The following is a 22789-nucleotide window of genomic DNA, read 5'->3' on the forward strand; positions in this document are numbered from 1 at the left end:
CCTCACCATTATCCTCACCAACATCATCATACCGATCTTGCATCATAATATCTCAAGCTTGGCAAATATTACCTTGCATAAGTGTGTTACTCTAGCAAATATTCTTGTTAGTAGAGAATGGTTTGGTACACTGAGGATTGTTACTTTTAGAAAAAGTCAAATAAGGAGGCATAAGGACATAACCCAGTCGTTTTCTGACTGGGGTGTTAGAGCACAGTGGGGGGGGGTCAGAGGCAGGAAGAGAAGTGAAGCAGCCACTTTATCTGTTTGATAGTTTTCACATGCACAGAAGCTTTCGCCCTAAGATTCCATAGCTTGACAAAAAGTTTGAAAGCTATTTTTAGAGATGTATGTTCAAATCCCGGTTCCTCCTTTTATTGCTATGTCAAAAATATGCTAAGTTAACTACCTTTTTTTGCTTTTCTTTCTTAGTTTTGAAACTGGGGACAATGGTAGCTCCTTTACAGGTTTGATGTGTGGCTCTAGCTACTGAAATACAGCATATATAATGTTCCCGATCGCTGCAACGAGGTCAACATCAAACCCTGAACAGTAAAACTCTGCTGGTCATGACTTAATCTTTCATTACTGGTTTCGAGAAGGATTTTCAGCAGCTTCATAAGTAAAATGTTGGCCGATAGTTACATACAGTGTCTGCTGTAGAAATATTTAGATTGTATTAAAGATACCAAACTATACTATTGTTGTGAAAATCAAGTGTTCCAGAAACTTTGCATTGTACAATCAAGGAATTAGGGAGTACATAAGGAAGAAACATTATTCCATTGGATTATTCGCACATATTATTTAATATGTAATTCAGTTATAATTTAAACCATCATTCCTTGAAAATATTGTGTTTTTTGAATATAAAGTATTATCATTTTTATAATTATGACTCATTCCTGGCTTCTATGTACTTTTTCTTAGCAGCATTTTAAAACATTAATTTTACCATATTGATAATGTTTCCTTTTCACAATCTTTCCAACAGTGAAATGAATTGTACACAATGCAACTCCAGATATCGAGAACACAAATGTGACTGAAGACCTATTACCTTACACTTACAAATGTTGATGATTTTTTTAAAAAAGGTTTTATTTATTAATTTGACAGAGAGAGAGACAGGCAGCGAGAGAGGGAACACAAGCAGGGGGAGTGGGAGAGGAAGAAGCAGGCTCCCAGCGGAGGAGCCTGATGCGGGGCTCGATCCCATAACGCCGGGATCACGCCCTGAGCCGAAGGCAGACGCTTAACGACTGAGCCACCCAGGTGCCCCTGATGATTTTTTTGACTCGCCAATATACAGGTTGGATAATTGAAGTCTCAATGTTCAGTGACTTTCCCAATTTTATAGAATTTGAGGCCTGTACATGTTTGAGGCACTTATTTGATAGATGAGAAGGTGTGTGGAGTCATAGCACAGCTAATGCTGGGGCCACGAACAAATGTAGATCTGTTGGCTCTCACCCTTCTGCCTCACACTGAGACCAATGATCCATCTGCTGAGCTATCATTTGAACAGGAAGTTGAACAAGAGTCCATGTAATAATGATTAAAACTAGAAAACACAGAGAATAAAAGTAGAAAAAAGTAAAAATTTAATGCTATTTAACAAGTTTAAAAACATCACGTCCAAACCAAAAATTTGTATTGTATTTGTAAATTGTTCTACATTAAGCTAAAAATCCAATATTCTAATAGAGGTCAATGAGAAAATCCAATGATTAGAATCCTCTTTAGATGATAGTAGCAGAAGTCCTCAATTATTCATTTGTCTGAAAGAAAGTCTTACCTTTATTATATGAAGCAGTGGGAAAATGTGTTTAAATATCTACAACAAGTTAATATTTATTTTTCTACGAGTAACAGCAACTGAGATTTAATACGTTTAAGTAAGTGTCAATATAGAATCTTATTTAAACTAACAGATCGTGAAATGGAATTCAAATGAGTTGATTTGCTATTTTTCCTCTATATTGAGATATTAGCTTTTATGATGGCTCATGCTAATGTGTATAACCCAGGTAAGTGTGTAAAGGAGGTAGGAGAGAGGAGTACTGGGTATCAATGGCTGCCAACGTAGTCAGTGACCATGTCTCTGGGAAAGAACCATATCATTGTATTAGGCTTCTCCCTCTTCTTAACAATATCCCCACATTGCTGTATGAGTTATCTGATTTTATATAGGTAACATATTTGCTTAGGCTAACAAATTAACCCCAAACAAGTAGCCTGAAACAACAATAATCTCTTATAGTTTCTGCGGGTCTGGGATTTGGGTATGGCTTGGTAGATGGTTTTAAATCTGGTCTCTCATGAGGTTGCAGTCATCTGAAGGCTTTTTTCTGGGGTTGCAGGATATGCTTCAAAGGTGGTTCCCTCACATGGTGACAAGTTGGCACTGGCTATTTGCAAGTGGCCTTAGCTCTTCTCCATGTATGCCTCTTCTTGAGACTATTTGGGTGACATTACAACATGACAGCTGGCTGCCTCCTTTGCAATTAACCAAAAAGACCAAGATAGAAGACTCAATATTTTCTATGACCTAGCTATAGGAGCCATACACCATCACGCCCAGTATGCTTCTATCGATCACATTCCTACTCAATCTATGAGGATACTACACAAGGGTGTGAGTCACAGAATTTAAGATCATTGGGGGTCATCTCGTAGGCTGCCTACCAAAGGGATAATGTATTAGCCGGGGCTTTTTTGGTCCTCAATTGACAGAAACACAACTCAAGTTTACTTAAGCAGAGGGGAATTTATTGGTTCACATAACTGAATTGTCATTAAGGGTGGGATATTCATGAAACCAGATACACAAGCACCTTGTGAACTCTGTCTATTCCAGGCATCAGCTCCTCTTTGCATATCAGTGGTATGTTCTCCAACCTATCACATGGTGAGGCACACCCCTTTTACCTTTGCATTCTTCAGAGAAGAACTGACTCTCTTCCCTTAATTCAGTTAGAAAAGTCCTGCGGAAAAACTCTCATTGGCATCATGTGGTCATTTTATGGCCATTGGTTTGGGTACTGCAGTTGGGTGTTCACACCAGAACCACCATATTGGAGTGCGAGGTGAACAACTTTCCCAAAATAAATGGTGCTGTTCCCAGAAGAGGAGAAGTCTTGGGGGACAACGAAATGATAGGGGTCTACAAAAATTAAATATGTTGGGATATCTGGGTGTTTCAGTCAGTTAAGTGTCCAACTCTTGATTTCAGTTCAGGTCATGGTCTCGGGGTTATGACATCGAGCCCCGCATCGGCTCCGTCCACGCTCAGGGGGCAGTCTGCTCAACTCTCTCTCTTCTTCTCCCTTTGCCCCTCCCCCTGCTCACGTGCGCACAAATGCCCACGTGCTCTCAAGTAATATAAATAAATAAAATCTTTTAAAAAATTAAATATCTCAAGTTACTTAAAAAATAATCACTTAGGCACCTTTATTTTTAACTAATCCACTCTGAGTAGGCAACAACTGCCTTCCTTCACTATTTCCTTTTACTTGATTTATCATTAGTACACTTTTTAATTTTTTGCCATCAAGGACAGTATTTGTTAAACAAGAAAGCCACTTAAAATCCTTTTTCGAAGGCTTATTTTAGAAGCTATATATTATGTATTATTTTAATTTTATATCAGTATAATTTGCAGATAGTTCAAATGAATAGTGCGGGTGCTGAATAATGTGAAGTTAATAAAAGATAGTTACATTGGTAGACTGGACAAATAGAGTATTTGAAATCTGGAATGAGATGAATTTGATGAAAATGCTAAGAACACAAATATTGGTTCTATCTCTTTGTCTACCTACATATATATAATATTTAGAGTAAGAAGATATTACATAAATCTGTTTCCAGAATAGAAGAACAAGGAACAGATACACTCACTGCTGACAATATATGATAAAATATTAATGGACCAAAAAAAGCAGAACTCCTCAAATCCTCCTTCTTTCTCTACAGAGAAAACACTAAACTTTCAGCTGGGAAGTATAGATCAATCACTGCTAAGGGAAACTTGAAGCTAAAGATAGATAAAAGTATAACAAGAGAGCAACTGATTGCTGTAATGAATTCATAGCTTCTGAGCCAGCCAAAGACTTACTAAGTTACTACATAACTTGCAAATGTGCTTGAGGACTCACTTTCAGTAATCTTTAAGAAATCATGAGGTTCTTCACGTAGGCTATGTTGACCAGCTGTTATTACTGTGTCTAAACTAAAAGTATTTCTCCTCATGGGTGTGAATAAACCAGAGGTGCTTTCAAAAAGTAATCTCCATAAATCACCTCGTCTAATAATAACAATGGCCATATGCTTCAGAAATGTGGACTGGAGAGGCCCACTACAATCCAAGTGTTGGAGTGAATCCATGCAAGTTACCCAGAGGATAGTCAATATCATTCACATTTCATTGAAGATGAGAGAAAGAGCCCAGAAAGAATCTGGGGTCATTTATTTGAGCCAGATTTGCTACATCCTTTTTTTCAGAACACTCAGAGATAAGTTCTCACAGATTCTATGAGCATTTTTTAAAAATTTTATTTATTTGTTTATTTAATAATAATTTTTTATTATATTATGTTAGTCACCATACAGTACATCCCTAGTTTTTGATGTAAAGTTCCATGATTCATTACTTGTGTATAACACCCAGTGCACCATGCAATACGTGCCCTCCTTAATACCCATCGCCAGCCTATCCCATTCCCCCCACCCCCTCCCCTCTGAAGCTCTCAGTTTGTTTGTTGAGCATTTTGAAAAACTGTTTCAATGATAGGGCTTCTGTAGGACAATTCTTTGTCTCCTGGAAAAACTGGTTTCCAATAGATATATGATGCAATCCACAAATGCGAATCACATATGTAGTTTTAAATTTAATAGCTCATTAAAAAAGCAAAAAGCAACATGAAATTAATAACATTTTATTTAACTCAATATGTCAAAATGTTACACTCTGAACATGTAATCAATATACAAATTACTGAGCTACGTGTCATTTTTTGTTTGTACTCAGTACGTATGTATTTTAAACTTAGAGTACATCTCAACTCGAGCTAGTCACATTTCAAGTGCTCAGTAGCCACATTTCGCTAGTGGCTGTTGTATCGGACAGTACAGGTCTAGTCCAGAATTGTGGACAGTTGGTTCTCAAACTATTGTTCCCCCTTTCCAGGAGGACCTGAAGACTTATCAAGATTGTTCTTTGCCCACGTAAAGGGAGCTGTGAAACCAGCATACAATTCTTCAGCTTCTTTGCATTCTCGGTCACAAGCATGCTCCTTTCTTTCAGTCAACTTGATAGGGCCAAAAGTGGCTCCAGTTCAACACATTTTCTACATTTGTGCCCAGTGAACAAATTTGGTTTAGAAAGAACATGAGGGCAAGACGTATCTGAGTTCAGATCCTGTCTTTGTCACTTATGACATTTGCAGGGACTTCTAATTGTCCCTAATATCTGCCTTCCCCTTCTGTAAACAGAAAACTTAGCTGGGCACAAAGCCACTTAGAAAAAGAACTACCACATTTCCAGAGTAATTTGATTGCAGCTAGAGGTGACTACATGCCTAAGTCCTGACCCAATGGGTAAAGAGAAGAGGCGTGGGGAAGTTTCTGGGAATCTTTCTAAAGAAAAATGTGTGTGCCCTCTTGTGTGCCTCCTCTACTTTTCTCCTGCTTAGAACACTTATGTTGTCATCTTGGACCCTAAGGTCAAGGCCAGACATACCTTGAAGCACCATATCATCTCACAGACAGTTACTTTTTTTTTCTGCTTAATTTTTTTAAAAGATTTTATTTATTTATTTAAGAGACAGAGCACAAGCAGGGGGAGCAGCAGAAGGAGAGGGAGAAGCAGGCTCCCCGCTGAGCAGGGAGCCTGTCATAGGGCTCGATTCCAGGACCCTGGGATCATGACCTGAGCCGAAGGGGATGCTTCACCAACTGAGCCACCCAGGCGTCCCTCAGATACTTACACTTTTATATATGCCACTTTAGTTTTGGATTTTCTGTCACTTGACAGCAAAAATCCTTTAAAAAAAATGACCCTTGGTAAAGATTTAACCTCTAAGGTTATAAGAAAGGTAAAAGTGTCCATTCTAATGGCTAGTATCAAGTATGTACTTGATACTGGGTTGTTGTTGTTTTTTACGTATACTGTTTTCTTTAAGTGTATTAAAATTACAAATCCACTTAAGTCTGTGAGATTCCAAATAAACTCATTTGTTCCTCTTCCAGCTCTGCTTCCTGGCTTCTTTCTGAACTAACTTGTAGACAATACAAAGATCTTCGTCGCATTTGCATTTCTCTCCAGAAAATTGCCTCACTGCCAGGATAGTCATGTTCATGAATGCCTAACGGCTCAGAAAAGCCTCTGCAAGAACTCCTCATATAAATATTTAGAAAGGCAATAGGAGAGCACTTGGCAATTCTCCTCTAGAATTTCTAAAGCAACAAGATACCAAGGTCATGAGGCCCTTCCTCACTCTAAGCAGATCTATTTACTGTACTATTATTTGTAATAGGCAAAACAAAATTATGAAAGGATTCTTTTAGCAGGTTTCTCACTTTTTAGGAGAACGAGAAATAGAGAGTAAAAAAGATAGGGAGCATAAAAGTTGCTCTCAGTTGTCTCCAAGTTCTTTTTTTTTTTTTTTTTTTTTTTTTGGAGTGGAACAATATGTGAAAAATTTCAAGGAAACCCACCTTTTTTTTTATTTTAATGTTTTTTTATTATATTATGTTAGTCACCATACAGTACATCTCTGGTTTCTAATGTAAAGTTTGATGATTCATTAGTTGCGTATAACACCCAGTGCACCATGCAATACGTGCCCTCCTTAATACCCATCACCGGCCTATCCCAGTCTCCCAACCCCCTCCCCTCTGAAGCCCTCAGTTTGTTTCTCATAGTCCATAGTCTCTCATGGTTCATCCCCCCTTCTGTTTACCCCTCCTTTCTTCTGTTTATCCCTTTCTTCCCCTACCGATCTTCCTAGTTCTTATGTTCCATAGATCAGAGAAATCATATGATAATTGTCTTTCTCTGCTTGACTTATTTCACTTAGCATTATCTAAAACAAAGGTTTAACTAACTAAAAACAGTGATATCAGAAAGCATTTATTGCAGAATGCCATAATAAAGGTATCTGCCAACCAAATTAAAGTTCTAGAGGATGTCAATGTACTTAATTTGTCTATAACACATTTTGGTGTGCATTGCCATTTCTTACACTTTCAAAGAATGGCTAAAAACAAAAAGGTTGGGAGCATGTCGGAAAGACACAGGAGTTCGCACAAAAGAACTCCCAACGACCAAAGCTGGAACGATTTGAGCAACAAAATTAATAACGGTCGTATTGGTTTATAATTCAAAGAATAACATAAATATCTGTAAGTCCATCCTGATATAAATACGTGATTGAGTAAGCAAATAAATTGGGTATAAGCGAGAAATCTTTCTTATAAGAAACTGCAAATAATATATTTAAATACTCCCACTCCAGGAGGTGGAGCTTAATTCCCTGCCCCTTGGGTATGAGCTGGATTTAGTGGATTACTTTCAAAGCACGCGCATTCTACAGGATACCTGACTAGTACCCTTCAAAAGTATCAAGATCATGAAAACCAAGGAGAGACTAAAGCACTGTTGCAGATAGGAGGAGACTAAGAAGACAGGACAACTGAAGAGCAAGTGCTATCCCGGACTAGCTCCTGAACAGACTCCATATGTTACAGACTATACATATATATCACGTATATATTAAATATACTACATACATCACATGTGTAATATTCATATTACACATGGTTCTCCCAGGAGCTACTACATAAGAGAAGTATGGTTGCCCTCAGGGAGTTAAACTATAAAAATGATTCAGAGCAGATACAATGAAAATCACCTTTGAATGATGGCTGACATTTATATAATGCTTTGTGTATACCAGACACTATTCTAAGCACTTTACATAATCATATCAGAGCATGTAGCCCTCCTAAAACTCTATGAAGTAGGTAATATTACTATAAACTCATGTAAATTTGCAAAGAAATGTATAGAGAAGTCCCATCCACACTTCCATCAGACTCCCCCAATGTTAATATCTTGAACATCTACAGTACAACATCAGAACCAAGAAATGGATATTGGTATAGCTCAGGGAGCTTATTCAGATTTCAGCACTTGCACATGCACTCATTTGTACGTTTTTAAGCTCTCTGTATTATTCCCATTTTACAGATAAGGAAACTGAGGGCTAAAAAAGGCTAAGTAATGTTTCCAAGGTCACTCAACTTGTTTGTGATGAAGCCATTCTTCAAATCTGGGCAATTTGGCTCTGGAGTCCATGCTCTTAATCATTAAGCTCTATTGTATCTCAATTTAGAATATTGCAGTCACTTGAAAGATTATATCGACATATCTAAAGAAAGAATGCAATCAAAATATGGGTAAAGTTCAGGGGACAGGGTATAAAAGAAGTCTATGGAAAGAATAATGTGCCCACCCTGTACCTAAGGAGAAAGATGTGGGACTGTCTTAAAATGTTGTGATGCAGTCACCATAAAAAGCAATTTTTGTAATAAAAACGAGTATTTCAAGCTATGTTAACTAAAAAACACATCTCAGGATCAACAAATAGCCTTCCTTCTTATTCATGACCCCAGAACAACATTTAGTTATCCATTTACTGGTCATGTCCCATTAAAAATGGAGTCAAGAACTAGTATGTAAATTCAACTGCATGTTCCTTTGGTGTCCATCTTGCTTGTGCTGCCTCATGTTGAATGAGTGAATGAATGAACAAACAAATAGATGCTCTTGTTAGCACCTGCCCCCTGGCCCCCATTTATCTACAATTCTGGAAGCCTTTCAGTGCTTTTCAAACTTATGCCATTCCTTTTTTTTTTTTTTAAGATTTTTATTTATTTATTTGAGAGAGAGAGAGAGGACACAAGCAGGGGAGAGGGGCAGAGGGAAAAGAAGACTCCCTGCTGAGCAGGGAGCCCAATGCAGGACTCGATCCCAGGACCCTGAGATCATGACCCCAGCCGAAGGCAGACGCTTAACCGACTGAGCCACCCAGGTGTCCCCAAACCTATTCCATTCCTAACATCCAATCAATCCTCAAGTCCTAAGAGGACTCTTTCTAGTTTTTCAACCTTTCATTTATTTTATTTTGTTTTTCCACCACCAAATTGTCATCATACCTACAATAGTACCCATGTACTCCGCTTTCCTTCCTCTTATGATGAAATAAATGTCCCTGCTGTCTGAGGCCAAGCCCTCATTTTGTGCTCTCATTTCACTTCCTCATTTTTACAAGGACATTTCTTTGGCTTATATGTTCATAAATCAAATAGAAAGTAGCCATTTATTCATGTTGAGTATGTTAATAAACTGTTTTAAATTGTAAAATAAAAGTGAGTTATATTAATACAATTTTTTACAATACTGTGACTCTCAGTTCTCCAGGGTCATGTATGAAGATGGACTTTTTCAATCAGTGCCATTAGCATTTTAGTGAATGCCAGCAATTCATAGCATTTCAGTCCATGCCAATAGGGAAATACTGATAGCAAATTGAGATGGCAATGATAGATATACTAATCAGAGATCGCATGTGTGTGTGTGTGTATATATATATTTTTTCTTTTTAAGAGAGGGAGAGGGGGAGGGGCAGAGGAGAGGGGGAGGGAGAGAGAGAATCTCAAGCAGACTCCCCACTGAGCTTGAAGCCTTGGGCCAGGCTCATCTCACAACCCTGAGATCATGACCTGAGCTGAAATCAAGAGTCAGATGCTGTATCCAGTGAGCCATCCAGGCTCCCCGAGACTGTATATTTTTAAATATCAGTAATATTGCAGTGATCTCTACAATTATGCCTGATACAAAAGAGTTCGAAAATAGCAGAAAAATCACTATATTTTGTCTAGGGGATACATATTTGATGGGTTTCCTTACTTCCTTGTTTTCCTTACATAAATTAAGCATCCTCAGTTTCTGCTTTATTTTTATAAAAAGCTTTTTTTTAAAAAAAGTAGTTATCAGATTTAATAAAATTTTTTCAGCTTTATTGTGATATAAATGACAAATAACATTGCAATATATTTAAAGTGTGCATGGTAGTCATTTGACATACACACACATGGTGAAAAATTCCCACCACCTAGTTAATTACCACATTCATCACTTCATTCATTCATGCATGCATTCATTTATTTAGAACTTAACAAGGATATTGGTTCCAAATTATCTCCTTTTCTTTCACTTCCTCCCTCATGGCTGGGTTATTTCCATGTGCAGAAAACATGTCTTAATGTCATCTATGTTAAAAAATAAATGATGAGAACACATTCTTCGACTTCAAGTCATCTCTAGCTACTATAGATGTCTTTGATTACCTTCAGGACAAAATCTTGAAGTTGTCCATGTTACCTGCCTCCTTCTTTCTCCTTTACGATCACTCCTCAATCCACTAGGATCAGGCTTTACTGAGTATCACTCTACCGAAATGGATTTTATGATCGTCACCAAATAATTTCATTTTGCAAGGTTCTTATAGGCCAACTTTCCTCCCATCACTTGATTTGATCTCTCAATTATTCTCTGTTGAAACATTTCCTTCTCCAGGCTTCCCTGGTATCATCACAGGCTCCTGATTTTATCCTCTCACAATAGTTCCTCTTTCCCAATCTCCTTTGTTCCTCAGTCCTCTTTTTTTTCTTTGTAGTGATCTCATCCAGGTCTATGGTCTTGGATACCTGCCATATGCTTACAACTCCCAAGAACATCCAGTTCTGACCTTTCCTCTGGGTTCCCAACTTGTATATCCAATCATCTACTTGACATCTCTTCTTGGATATCTACCAGGCATCTCAAACGTTACATTCCCACAGTGGAACTCCTGACTCTTGGCTTTTCCCCCTTCCCACTCCCCCTGCCCAAATGTGCTTCTCTTTATCTCAGTAAATGGTCCCATGACACACCCAGGCCAGAAAAAGTGGCACTCATCATTGATCCTATTCTCCTCATGTCTCATATTCAAGACCTATCTGTGAAACCTTCAATATAGCCTGAAGGTGACAATTTTTCATCCATTTCACTGAGAACTCTGGTCCAAATCTCCCTTACTTCCCACCCGTTCCCCTGCAATGTCTCCCGTCTGGTCTCAGGGCTTCTGCTCTTGCCCCACCCACCCATGCCTGTTTGCTACTTAGGACCCAGAGTGGTCTTCACACAGCATATATCATATTGACTTCTGACTTTAATGACTTTCCTTTGCAATCAGAATAAAATCCAAACTACTTTCTAAGGTCCATAACCTACGTTATTTGGCTTCTGCCTGCCTCTGTAACGTCACCTCCTACCACTCTCCCCTTTGACTATATATTTCTCCTTGCCATATATAGTTCCCTCCGCCTAGAATATTTTCCCTCTGACTTCTCTGACAGAATAACACCTACTCATTTTCTCAAGCCTCAGCTCTGTGAAGCTTTCCCAGACACTCTTCTCTGCTAGACATACAATTGCCCAATAATTGTCCCTTCCTTGGTCTAAGCTTGATTTCACCTCAGGGCTTTTATATTTTTTGTTCTTTCTGCCCGAAAGGCTGTTCACCCCAGAAGTCCTTATGGATGCTCCGTTTTTATCAGTTATGTCTCAGCTCAAATGTCACTTCCTCAGAGACCTTCTATGACCATCTAAGGTAAAGCAGTTGTACCATGCCTCCAGTCCTCTTTATCCCTTCTCCTAGTTTTATTGTCTTTAAATCGCTTAGCATTATCTGCAATGATTTTATTTGTTTATCTGTATACATGTTCTTTTCTGTGTCCCCAGTTAAGATGTAACCTCTAGTATATAGTAAGACACAAAATAAAGAGTTGAATGGACAAACATTTAAGAATAGTTTACTATATGCCGGTTGCTATGTTAGGTAAAAGGGAATAACTGAATAAAATACTGGTCCGTGCTCATGACCTTTCAGGCTAGTTTGGAAGAAAGATAAGTGAGCAAAAACAAGCATAATATAATATGGTAAGTTCTACTGATGTATGTATAACTAGTTGTTATAGGAGCTCAAAAGAAGGAATAAGCAATTAATTCTACCTTCAGAGAAGGTTGACTGGGAAGACTTAACAGAAGTGGTATTGGAACTGAGTCCTGAAAAATGAGAAAAATGAGAAAAAGTATATTTCAGGCAGGAGGACTAGAGTACAAAAAATCACAGAGAAAAATTTTTTTGAAAGAACATGGTACAAAATTGATTTATAGATCAATGCCATGCAAATTATAGTCCCAGAAGGTTGCCTTTTTTTTTCTTTCTGGAAATCAACAAGCCGATTGTAAAATTAAATGGAAACACAAAGGACCTGGAATGAAAAACAAACTTGAAAAACATTGGAGCATTTCTACTACATGATTTCAAAACTTACCATAAGCTACAATAATCCATAAATTATGGTACCGGCATAAATATCAACAAGATCAATAGAACAGAGTTGAAAACCCAAAAAGAAATCTACACTCAGAAGGTCATCTGATTTTGGTGAAGTACCAAGGCAACCTATGCGAATAAGAAATTCTTTTCAACAAACGGTTCTGCAGTAACTAGGCATCGATATGGAAAAACAATTATTCTTAACTTCTACCTCACACCGTACACAAAAAGTAAATCCAGTTAGATTATAAATGAATAAATAAAATCTTTTTTTTTAAATTCAGCCAATGGTATACTTAAGATTTGTACATTTTACTACTGTCTGTAAATTTTACCACAGTAGGAAAATTAACAGCCGTAAAGCAGTACTGCTCTCTTGTGAACGAATATACATGCTGAGGTGTTTAGGGGGAAAGTACTGGTCACTGCGATTTCCTTTGATGTACAGAAGTATAGAGAGATAGGTGGATACGTAATAAAATAAGTACAATACAATATTAGTGATGGAATTTGGGTTGCGGGCATATGGGTGCTCCCTGTAAAATTCTTGAAACATTAGCTTGAAAATATTCAAAATAAAATGCTGGGGGGAAAGGCAGGGAGATGTGAAGGATGTGGGGAATCCCAAATGGGGTTCAGTGATGGAATATGGGGTAGTTGGGCAAAACATGAGACAGGAAAGACAATCCCAAGTCAGACTGTGGAGGGCGTTTCACGTCATGCTGAGGAGCTTGTATTTTATCCCGTGCAGCAGTATTGCTTAATCGTCTTGCTGTTCTCACTGCCGGTGTCTTTAGTCCCGCCCTCGTTCACCTTCAGCTGGGCTTTGGCACAGCATTTATTTAATCAAATAGGTTGAACTGAATCGGATATGAAGGATGCGCTTACACTTCTTGTGAGTTTACATAATTTATCCTGCTTTCATGTCAGGTAACTTTAAGATTTTTTTGCATATAAATAAAAATTGCCATTTGAATGCATTTTTGGTTGAGAGTAGTTTCAAAATTGTAGTTCTGTTTCTAGCCCTTAGGACTTTATTTTGAATTTTCCCCAAAATAAGCAAGAAACAGACTTCATAGGAAAGTTTTACAACTGGACAGTGAGAAATGAATTCTTCGTTTTTGAAAGATTTATTGAAAGATTTGTTTATTTCTTTTAGAGAGAGAGAGAAAGTGGGGGTAGGGGCAGAGGGAGAGGCAGAGAGAGAGAGAGAATCCTCAAGCAGACTCCCCACTGAGCCCAAAGTGGGGCTTGATTCCAGGACCCCAAGGTCATGACCTGAGCCCAAATCAAGAGCCGGCTGCCCAACTGACTGAGCCACCTAGGATCCCTAAGATATGAATTCTTTAAAGTTTTCTCACTAAAAAATATTCAAGCAAATGTATATAAAATATTGTAGGAAACACTAGGGAGTTGCATAAATTATCTAATTATTAAAAAATAGCTCCCGCCTCCACTATCTTGACAGTCAAAATTCCTACATTTTATGAAACACCAATAGAATTCTTCAAAATGTATGCTTTGTTGCTAGATTCTGTGGGTTTTCCCCCCTTTCATTTTTCTATTTACATTTGATAATGAGACAACTATTTGCAAAGGTGTAATGGTAGATGATGTCATCGGTTTGGGCTCATTGTTTACCATCTACATTGATAAGGCAACAGAGACTGAGTGAGCCTTACATTTCCCAACAGCTTCCTCCAAAATGCAAACTCACGTCCACAAGAGGCTTTTAAGAAAATAATTCTTGAAACACAGTATTACTCATGCATCAGGCAATTTCTCCCTTTGCAGAAAATTTGGCTTATTCTTTTTTTTGTTTGTTTTGCTTTTTCTCACAAGATCTGGTTTCATTTGAATGATTTTTAAAATATGAGTATCTCTTAAGAGATTAAATCTTCTAAGCCTACATTTGTTCATGCGAACTCTTTGTTTTCACCAAACTTTGTATTCTTGGAGTTTTGACTAAGGCCTGGCATAAAATAGGTAGATAATAAATATTACTTGAATAAGTAAATGGATGATACCGGACATGATACCAGAATATTAGAAAATGGAACTAATGATTATACACTAAATAGTAAATTAAACAACATATAATCCCCTCTTAGTATTAAATCGTAAAACACTAGGTATCCATGCATGTATCAAATTAACATTTCATTAAATTACAGGAGTCATGTTGTATTTTGTCTGTGAAATCATTATTACAAAAAAAAGTTGTTGTATACTAGCTTTGTTGGGGAAAAGGAAGCATGACGTCCTAGGTAATATCCCCAATAATTCCATTAATAGACTATGTCTATTAATGGGTCCTATCGATAGGTGCTGCTGTGACTGGTATACAATGATAATGGATACTAATTAAAGATGAGTGTAAAACCCGAGTTGAGCTCCAGAAAGCCTGAAGGTTATGAATTGTGTATTTGGAGACTTCCCCTCTTGTGTCTTCTCCTCTCTCTTCCATTTCATAGAATCATGCATTCTTCACCCCTTTATGTAAGAGACACCGGTTGCATAATCAATAACCAGTTTTCTTGGTTTTCCTGTCCTAATAGAACTGCACTTTTATTTAGGTGTCCATCCTCCTCTAGGGGCTAGGCGCTTGAAGGGATACTGGCCCCATCTCTAGCTTCCAAAGTATTCATGGTGTTCTCATACCCCTGGCCAGAGACGAATAAATATAGCCACTTGTTTCTGACATAATTTCAACAGTACAACATCATGGGGAACTTTGGGGAAAGGCTTAGCCATCTCGTGACACACAGGAATGGACGGTGCCATCTTCCTCTGGACCCTGTTGTGCTGTATCTGGCGTTGGCACCTGGACTTGTTATGGCCTTCATCACATGGCCTACAAGGCTGAAGATGAAGGCAACATGCAGAGAAAGGCAACGGCAGGAGTTTACAGGGAAATGGAGCTGAACTCTATGTGGTCTACCTGACTTCTGTGTAAGCGAAATTTATCTCAAGTTTTCTACCGCTTGCTGCTAAAAGCCCCTTAACTAATGACCTTTCCTCCGAGTACTGGATATTCTCATGTTTTCCTTTGATACCCAAAGCCCCTCGCTAGAAACCATCCAATCTACTCTTTCCAGCGTTCCTCCCTCTACATTACCTGCTTTTAACTCATTATTTGTTAAAACTGCATTTATCTGACTGCCTCTATTTTCAGCTAGATTCTAGGGGAAAATCTATCTGATGCTAATTTTCACTACAATTTTTCCAGGAGACACCCAATCTGAGGCTGAGTCATCCTAAGGGGAGAATAACCGGACCCCCTGGAGCACGCATACAGTCTCAGTGCGGAACTTGTTCGCTGAAATACAACTTGCATTGGTTTAAGTTTAGGAAAAGTGACACAACGAAGAGAATTTCAAGCAATGTGAGGAAGTATCTGAAGTTGGCTCTTAACTCGTTCTTCCTTGAGGCTAGGCTAAATTATATCAGCATATTTACAATGTTATGTGAATTTTATCAACCCTAAATCGGAAAATTGATCATCTATGAATCACAAACATAGAAATATAATCAACCAGAATGTTTGACTTTTATTCTCAACTTGGTCTGGAAGATGAGAATTTAATGTGTATGTTTAATAATTAACATATAACCTTTCCTTAAAGTCTTTTTGTTAGGGCTAAAAAGATACTAAGTGAATTACATTAGAAAAGAAGCAAATCATTTTCTTTAACAAAAGGAATTCTTTAGCATCATATCCTGTGCCGTCCACCCTTAGAACTGATTGCAAAGAGTAAAGCTTACTTGATGGTCTGCGATTATTTACTCTCGGCAAGGCCTGTAAGTCTGAAGGATTTCGTTCAAATGGGGCTAGCTCACACCAAGGACACGTGATGGGCTCTCGCACATAATAGGCGCCACTTAATAGGATGGTGGTTAATGCTGCTGTCTGAGTGAGGAGAACATGTGACCGAGGATCAATTTCACATCATCACAACTGAAGATTCCTTTTTTCAAATCAGATTCTTCAGGGGATACTTTGAAAACCTCATGTCAAGTGACAGAAGCTGAGAAATGCTTTTATGAGCACTGATGATGAAAGGAGCTATTTAAAAGGCTGAGATAAAAAAAAAAAAAGAAAGAAAGAAAAGCTGATCCTTTCTGAATGGGATATTCCAGGCATCTCCTATGAGTGAAGACAAACGGGAAGTTACTGTGCGCAGACCAAATCGTGACAGTTCCATTAATTTCACCACTTACAGAGTGCCGTGACAACAGGATTATGACTCACCGTGGCCCAGTACCCGGCATGGTGACTGGTACAGAGAAAACGTTTCGTTGTTATTTACTGAATATCCGAACAATGGAAAGGCTGAAATGAAGGGGTCACTTCTCCTCTAGCAGCAGCCACTGAGAGGTCCCTCAAAGGAGTTTCCTTATTCATTCGCTGCCATTGTTTTTATGGTCCATAAAGATTAGAAAAAGAAGAAGAAAGAATTACATGTTAGTGAACACTGACTATATGCTAGGTGTTATTCCAATACAAAGGTCAATAAAATGGGGCTGCTATTCTTAAAGAAGAAAGAGTTACAAAATAATCAACACAGGAACAAATCGCTTTGGGAGCCCAAAGCAGAAAGCAATTAAACGCCTGGGGGAGCCAGGTGTATTTCCATACAGGTGTAATAGCCTTCGAGTCCATGAACTCTTACTGAATGCCTACCGTGTGCCAGTGGAGAGACATGGGAAGCTTACACAGGCCAGGAAGGATGGGTTGGGACAATGCCCAAGTTCAGGGTACTTATAGCTTTAGGCATGTCTGGAGTGCATGGGAATGTCGGGGAGGGCTGCGTGACAAGAGATGAGACAGGAAGCTGAATAAGCCATCAAGATTTCAAAGAAAGGGACTGACAGGATCGAATCTTGTGTTTTGAAAAGTGTTGCATGTGAAGAATGAATTTGTGGAGAGAGAGAGTAGAAGCAGAAGAGCCAGTGAGGAGGTCATTTTAATAGCTCATAGCAGAGCATTAAACCCATTTCCAGTGAGAAGGAAGAAAATACAGAACCTAGAGGTTTTTTAAGAAACAAAACAAAAGTAACTTCAGGAGGGCCAGGTGACTGGTTGTGGAGGGAGAAAAGGGGAAGTTGAGGATTATTCCAAGGGCTATAGTATACAACTCCAAGGAGATATACAAATAATTTCTTCCATAAAAGCTCCTGTGTTTATGTATGTCACTAAATCACTGAAGAGAGAATAGCATTATGAAAGTGATGTATTAATAATTTATTAATAATAATAGGTAACAGATTGTAGACATGGTAGGGTATAGAGAACTGAAGAAAAGATCCTCACTAAGTTCACAAAGTGAATGATATTAAGTAAAACATTCTCTGAAATTCAGTATATATAGTTAGTACTTATTATTATTCATCTTATTATAGATGTTATCAATAATAATAAATAGTAACTATTTAAAATAAACATCAACTATACACAAGAAGCCAGAAGAAACATAGTATTTTCAGTAATGCTTCTAGATTTTCAATTAAACTTTTCCTCTTTGGTTTTCAATTCTTACCCTGAGCTTTTGGACTTAATCTTCACATATTTAGCCCCAAAGTCCTATCAGTGAGCATTACTAGTCATATTTTAAAAGAAAAGGAAATAGCTAAGTCATCTGTTTTCACTTTTGATGCTGAGTTGGTCTAGACAGGATGAATTTATTTTAACAGAGCTTTCGGCTAGTAGCCATTATGCCCTGAGAAATGTGATTTTTCAATTGAGGATATGCTGCTCAAGTACTTCCATTGTTAAGAATGGCTCTTTGGTTCTTTATAAGTATTTACATATTGTTATTACTAAAAATAAGGATACTACAGACATATGGTAACATAGTTTTAAAAATGCCTTTACATTTCTTACTTGACTCGTAACAGATGTTTGATGTTGATAGGGCTGATAGAATTAAGTCCTTTAAAATAAGAGTTAACTCCTTTATTATGAAATATAATGAATATATAATAAAGTATGCAAAACATGTACAACTCAAAGAATTGAGATAATCAACTGTGGAACCACGTCCAGGTCTCAAATCATTGTCAGAACCCCTGGATCCCCCCTGCCCTCCTCAACTCTCACGCCAACCTGTATTGGTGGTTTCCTGTGCAATATTTACATATTGTTATTACTAAAAATAAGGATACTAAATAAATAAAGCAGTAACCCAGCATGTTCTCAGTTGAATACAGGCCTCCTCAAATTTCCATAGGAATGTAAAGCTACATATGATACCACCTATGCTGACTAAAGATCCCACCAGATTTAAGAAGCTTCTAGAGTTCCTACAAACACTCTGGCAACTTCCCCTAAACGGTTCTAAAATCTCTGGTTGCCTCTCTGCTTGCTCACTGGGAGTAAATGACTGGTACAGACCAACTCTAGTGCATCCCTAACGTTATTTTGTATAACCTATTTTGACATAATTTTAAACTTGCAACAGTTGCAATAATACATGGATCTCCCATATGCCCTTATGCAGCTTCACGAATTTTTTACTTATTACTCTATTCACTTTATCATTCTATCTATCTACACCGAATACATTTTTTTTCTGAAGCATGTAAGAATGAATTGGAGACATCATGTTGACTTCCCTCCTAAATACTTTGTTATATTTCCCATTGCCAAAATTAGGACAGTTAGCATAGATTTAACACTATGATCTAATCCATAGTTCATATTCAAATTTTATCAATGGTCCTGTAATACTTTATTTCTGTTTTTCCCTAATTAAGGATCCAATCCAAAGGCAGACATTGCATGTAGTTTTGTCTCCTCTAAACTGAAATTGTACCTCAGCCTCTCTATGTTTTTCTTAACCCTGTTATTTTCAAAGAATACAGCTGTTATGTTGTAGGCCATCCCCAGTTTGTGTTTGTCCGTTGTTTCCTCATACTTAGTTATGCATTTTGGTCCGGAAAATCACAGAAGTGATGGTACGTCCTTCATTTTGGATCGATCATATCAAGGCACATACTACTGATAATACTAATTTTGATCACTTGATCAGGGTGGTGTTCTCTAGGTGACTCTGCTGTGAAGCTATATAAATATATGGTTGCTCAGTAATGTTTGACATATTTGCTTTAGCATTCATTGAAGATTTTTAAACTCTCTTATTTCTTCTATATTTAACGAGCTGGCCTTCTACCATAAGGAAGAAGAACTTTCCTTTATGTATGTATGTATGTCAGTATGGACTCATGGATTTTTATTTTACTCAATGGGCTGTAATCCATCGCTACCATTATTTATCTTGACATCTAAGTTTTTCTAAGATTCGGTCAGTGGGGAGCCCTTTCCAGATGTCTCCTGTGTCCTTTTGATAGAGCCCTGTCATTCTTTCAGTTGTTGAGCAAATCTGAATTTTCTGGTACAATGAGATATTCCAGGCTCATTTGGCATTTTCCCTGCCTGAGCTTTGGAATCAAATTTTTTTAAGGATCTCTAGTTCTATTTAGTGGAGAATGGTATTTAGGAAGCCAGATTCAGGTGGCATTTACACAACTGCATGCATTTATCAAAACTTACCTAACTGTACAGAGAAGGAGTAATTTAATTTTTTTCTTCTACTTCTTTATAAAATATGTAATCATTATAATAAGAAACAATAGAAGTTTTAGGGGCGCCTGGGTGGCACAGCGGTTAAGCGTCTGCCTTCGGCTCAGGGCGTGATCCCGGCGTTATGGGATCGAGCCCCACATCAGGCTCCTCTGCTATGAGCCTGCTTCTTTCTCTCCCACTCCCCCTGCTTGTGTTCCCTCTCTCGCTGGCTGTCTCTATCTCTGTCGAATAAATAAATAAAGTCTTTAAAAAAATAAAAAACAATAGAAGTTTTAAAAAAATGAAATTCAGGCCATTAGCAAAGTCTCTATCAATCAGTCAAAATATAGTACATTTCCAGAATCCACACCAATTATCTGTGTCCCCTTAATGTCAATCTCTCCTTCTACCTGGCCCCTGACAGCCACTGACATATTTTCTGCCCCCATACTTTTGCTGTATAAATGGAATCGCACAGTATATAGCCTGCTTTCTCTTAACTGCACTCATTGAGTCTTTTCCATGTTATTGCATGTATTGGTAGTTTGTCGGTTTTTTTTTTATTGCTGCATGATATGTCATTGGATATACTAAGTTTATCCATTCATCAGTTGAAGAACAGCTGAGTTTTGGCAATTATGAATAAAGCCACTATAAACATATATGACAAGTTTTCGTGTGAACATACCTTTTTCATTTCTCTTAGGTAAATATCCAGGAGTAAGATTACTAGATCGCATGATGTGTTTAACTTTATAAAGTAAAACTTTTATGCTTTGTAAATTATTTAAAAATGAAGTATAAAATGGCTAACAGACACATGAAAAAATGTTCAAAATCATTAGCCATCAAGGAAATTCAAATCAAAACCACACTGAGATACCACCTTACGCCAGTTAGAATGGCAAAAATAGACAAGGCAAGAAACAACAATTGTTGGAGAGGATGTGGAGAAAGGGGATCCCTCCTACATTGTTGGTGGGAATGCAAGTTGGTACAGCCACTCTGGAAAACAGTGTGGAGGTCCCTTAAAAAGTTAAAAATTGAGCTACCCTATGATCCAGCCATTGCACTACTGGGTATTTACCCCAAAGATACAGACGTAGTGAAGAGAAGGGCCATACGCACCCCAATGTTCATAGCAGCAATGTCCACAATAGCTAAATCGTGGAAGGAGCCGAGATGCCCTTCAACAGATGACTGGATTAAGAAGTTGTGGTCCATATATACAATGGAATATTACTCAGCTATCAGAAAGAACGAGTTCTCAACATTTGCTACAACATGGACGGCACTGGAGGAGATAATGCTAAGTGAAATAAGTCAAGCAGAGAAAGACAACTATCATATGATTTCTCTCATCTATGGAACATAAGAACTAGGATGATCAGTAGGGGAAGAAAGGGATAAAGAAAGGGGGGGGGTAATCAGAAGGGGGAATGAAACATGAGAGACTATGGACTATGAGAAACAAACTGAGGACTTCAGAGGGGAGGGGGGTGGGGGAATGGGATAGACCGGTGATGGGTAGTAAGGAGGGCACGTATTGCATGGTGCACTGGGTGTTATACACAACTAATGAATCATCGAGCCTTACATCGGAAACCGGGGATGTACTGTATGGTGACTAACATAATATAATAAAAAATCATTAAAAAAAAAATGAAGTATAAAAATGCCCTTCAATTTATGCAGTTAAAAAAACCCAAAACCTTTATAAAGTAAACCTGCCAAACTGTTTTTTGCTTGCATTCGCAGCAGCAATGAATGAGAGGTTTAGTTGCTCTAATCCTTGCCAGCACCTGGTATTGTAACATTACACAACGACAACAACAACAGCAACAACAACACTTTAGGTATTCTAATAGAGAGATAGTGATACCTCGTTTGTGTCTGAGTTCGCATTAACTTGATTACTAATGATACCGAACATCTTTTTAGATAACACCTGTGCTTTTAAAAAACAAACGTCGACTTATACTGTGCATACTGTTTGTAACCTACTTTTTATTCCCCACTAAATATGTCATTCATATTGTTCCATAATACAATCAACTATTTTGTCTGAAGTATAAGTAAATTGTTGGTTAGCAAATGGGAAAAATAGATGAGGAATCCTGTAATGTGATGCTCACTTTCTCTAACCAAAAAAAAAAAAAAAAAAAATCTAGAATTCACATTTTGGTGCCAGAAGGACACTTATCCCCACCTCTTTCCCATTATTTGCTTTCCCTCTTGGAATAGCCTACGGATGATTATTTCGTGTCTCATTTCTCCATTTCCCTGGTCTCTTGCCGGAATAGCCTTTGGTTGGAAATGGAGCTGGCAGAGTAATCTGCTTCATATTTAATCGTTAATGTCTTCCTTCTCGTTCCTCCAATTCATCTCTCACTGTTTGATCAGCCTCTCCAAGAGGGAAGGGTTCAGAAAGATTTTGCTCCTCTCCCCACAGTGTGGGAGACTTTCCTTACCTAGTGTCTTTTAACTGAGATCTTAGAGACAGTCTACTACCATGATGACTCCTATTTCCCTGGGATCCATTGGACCTCTCAGGACCCAATTACTAACTGCCCTGCGCTCAACCAGTTTCTATTTTATCATGGTCATGTTAGTTTTCCAAGAGCATGCCACATACTTCCGCCGGGGTTGATTTTGTCCGGCAATTTCTTCTCAAGTTACTTCTTTCCTCACTATTTCATGGAGTCTTCTGTTTAGCTGGATAGGTTTCCTAGAGCAAGACATGTAGTCCAATTTGCTGTTTGGTTCACCTCAC

General features: G+C 38.0%; 1 long non-coding RNA gene across 2 annotated transcripts in view; it reads right to left on the reverse strand.

The window, feature by feature from the left end:
• Positions 1-22789, reverse strand: part of LOC123801638 (uncharacterized) — an 89327-nt gene that overhangs the window by 11505 nt on the left and 55033 nt on the right. The window contains exon 2 of one of the 2 annotated variants that reach the window (XR_006782282.2): positions 16705-16860. This is a non-coding gene — a long non-coding RNA (uncharacterized LOC123801638). Of the gene's footprint in view, positions 1-16704; positions 17800-22789 lie in introns of those variants that run through there. The other variant, XR_006782281.2, reaches the window with a different exon arrangement.

The sequence above is a fragment of the Ursus americanus genome, chromosome 25 (assembly GCF_024610735.1).
Source record: "Ursus americanus isolate L20-20 chromosome 25, mUrsAme1.1.p, whole genome shotgun sequence".
Classification (NCBI taxonomy): Eukaryota; Metazoa; Chordata; class Mammalia; order Carnivora; family Ursidae; genus Ursus; species Ursus americanus.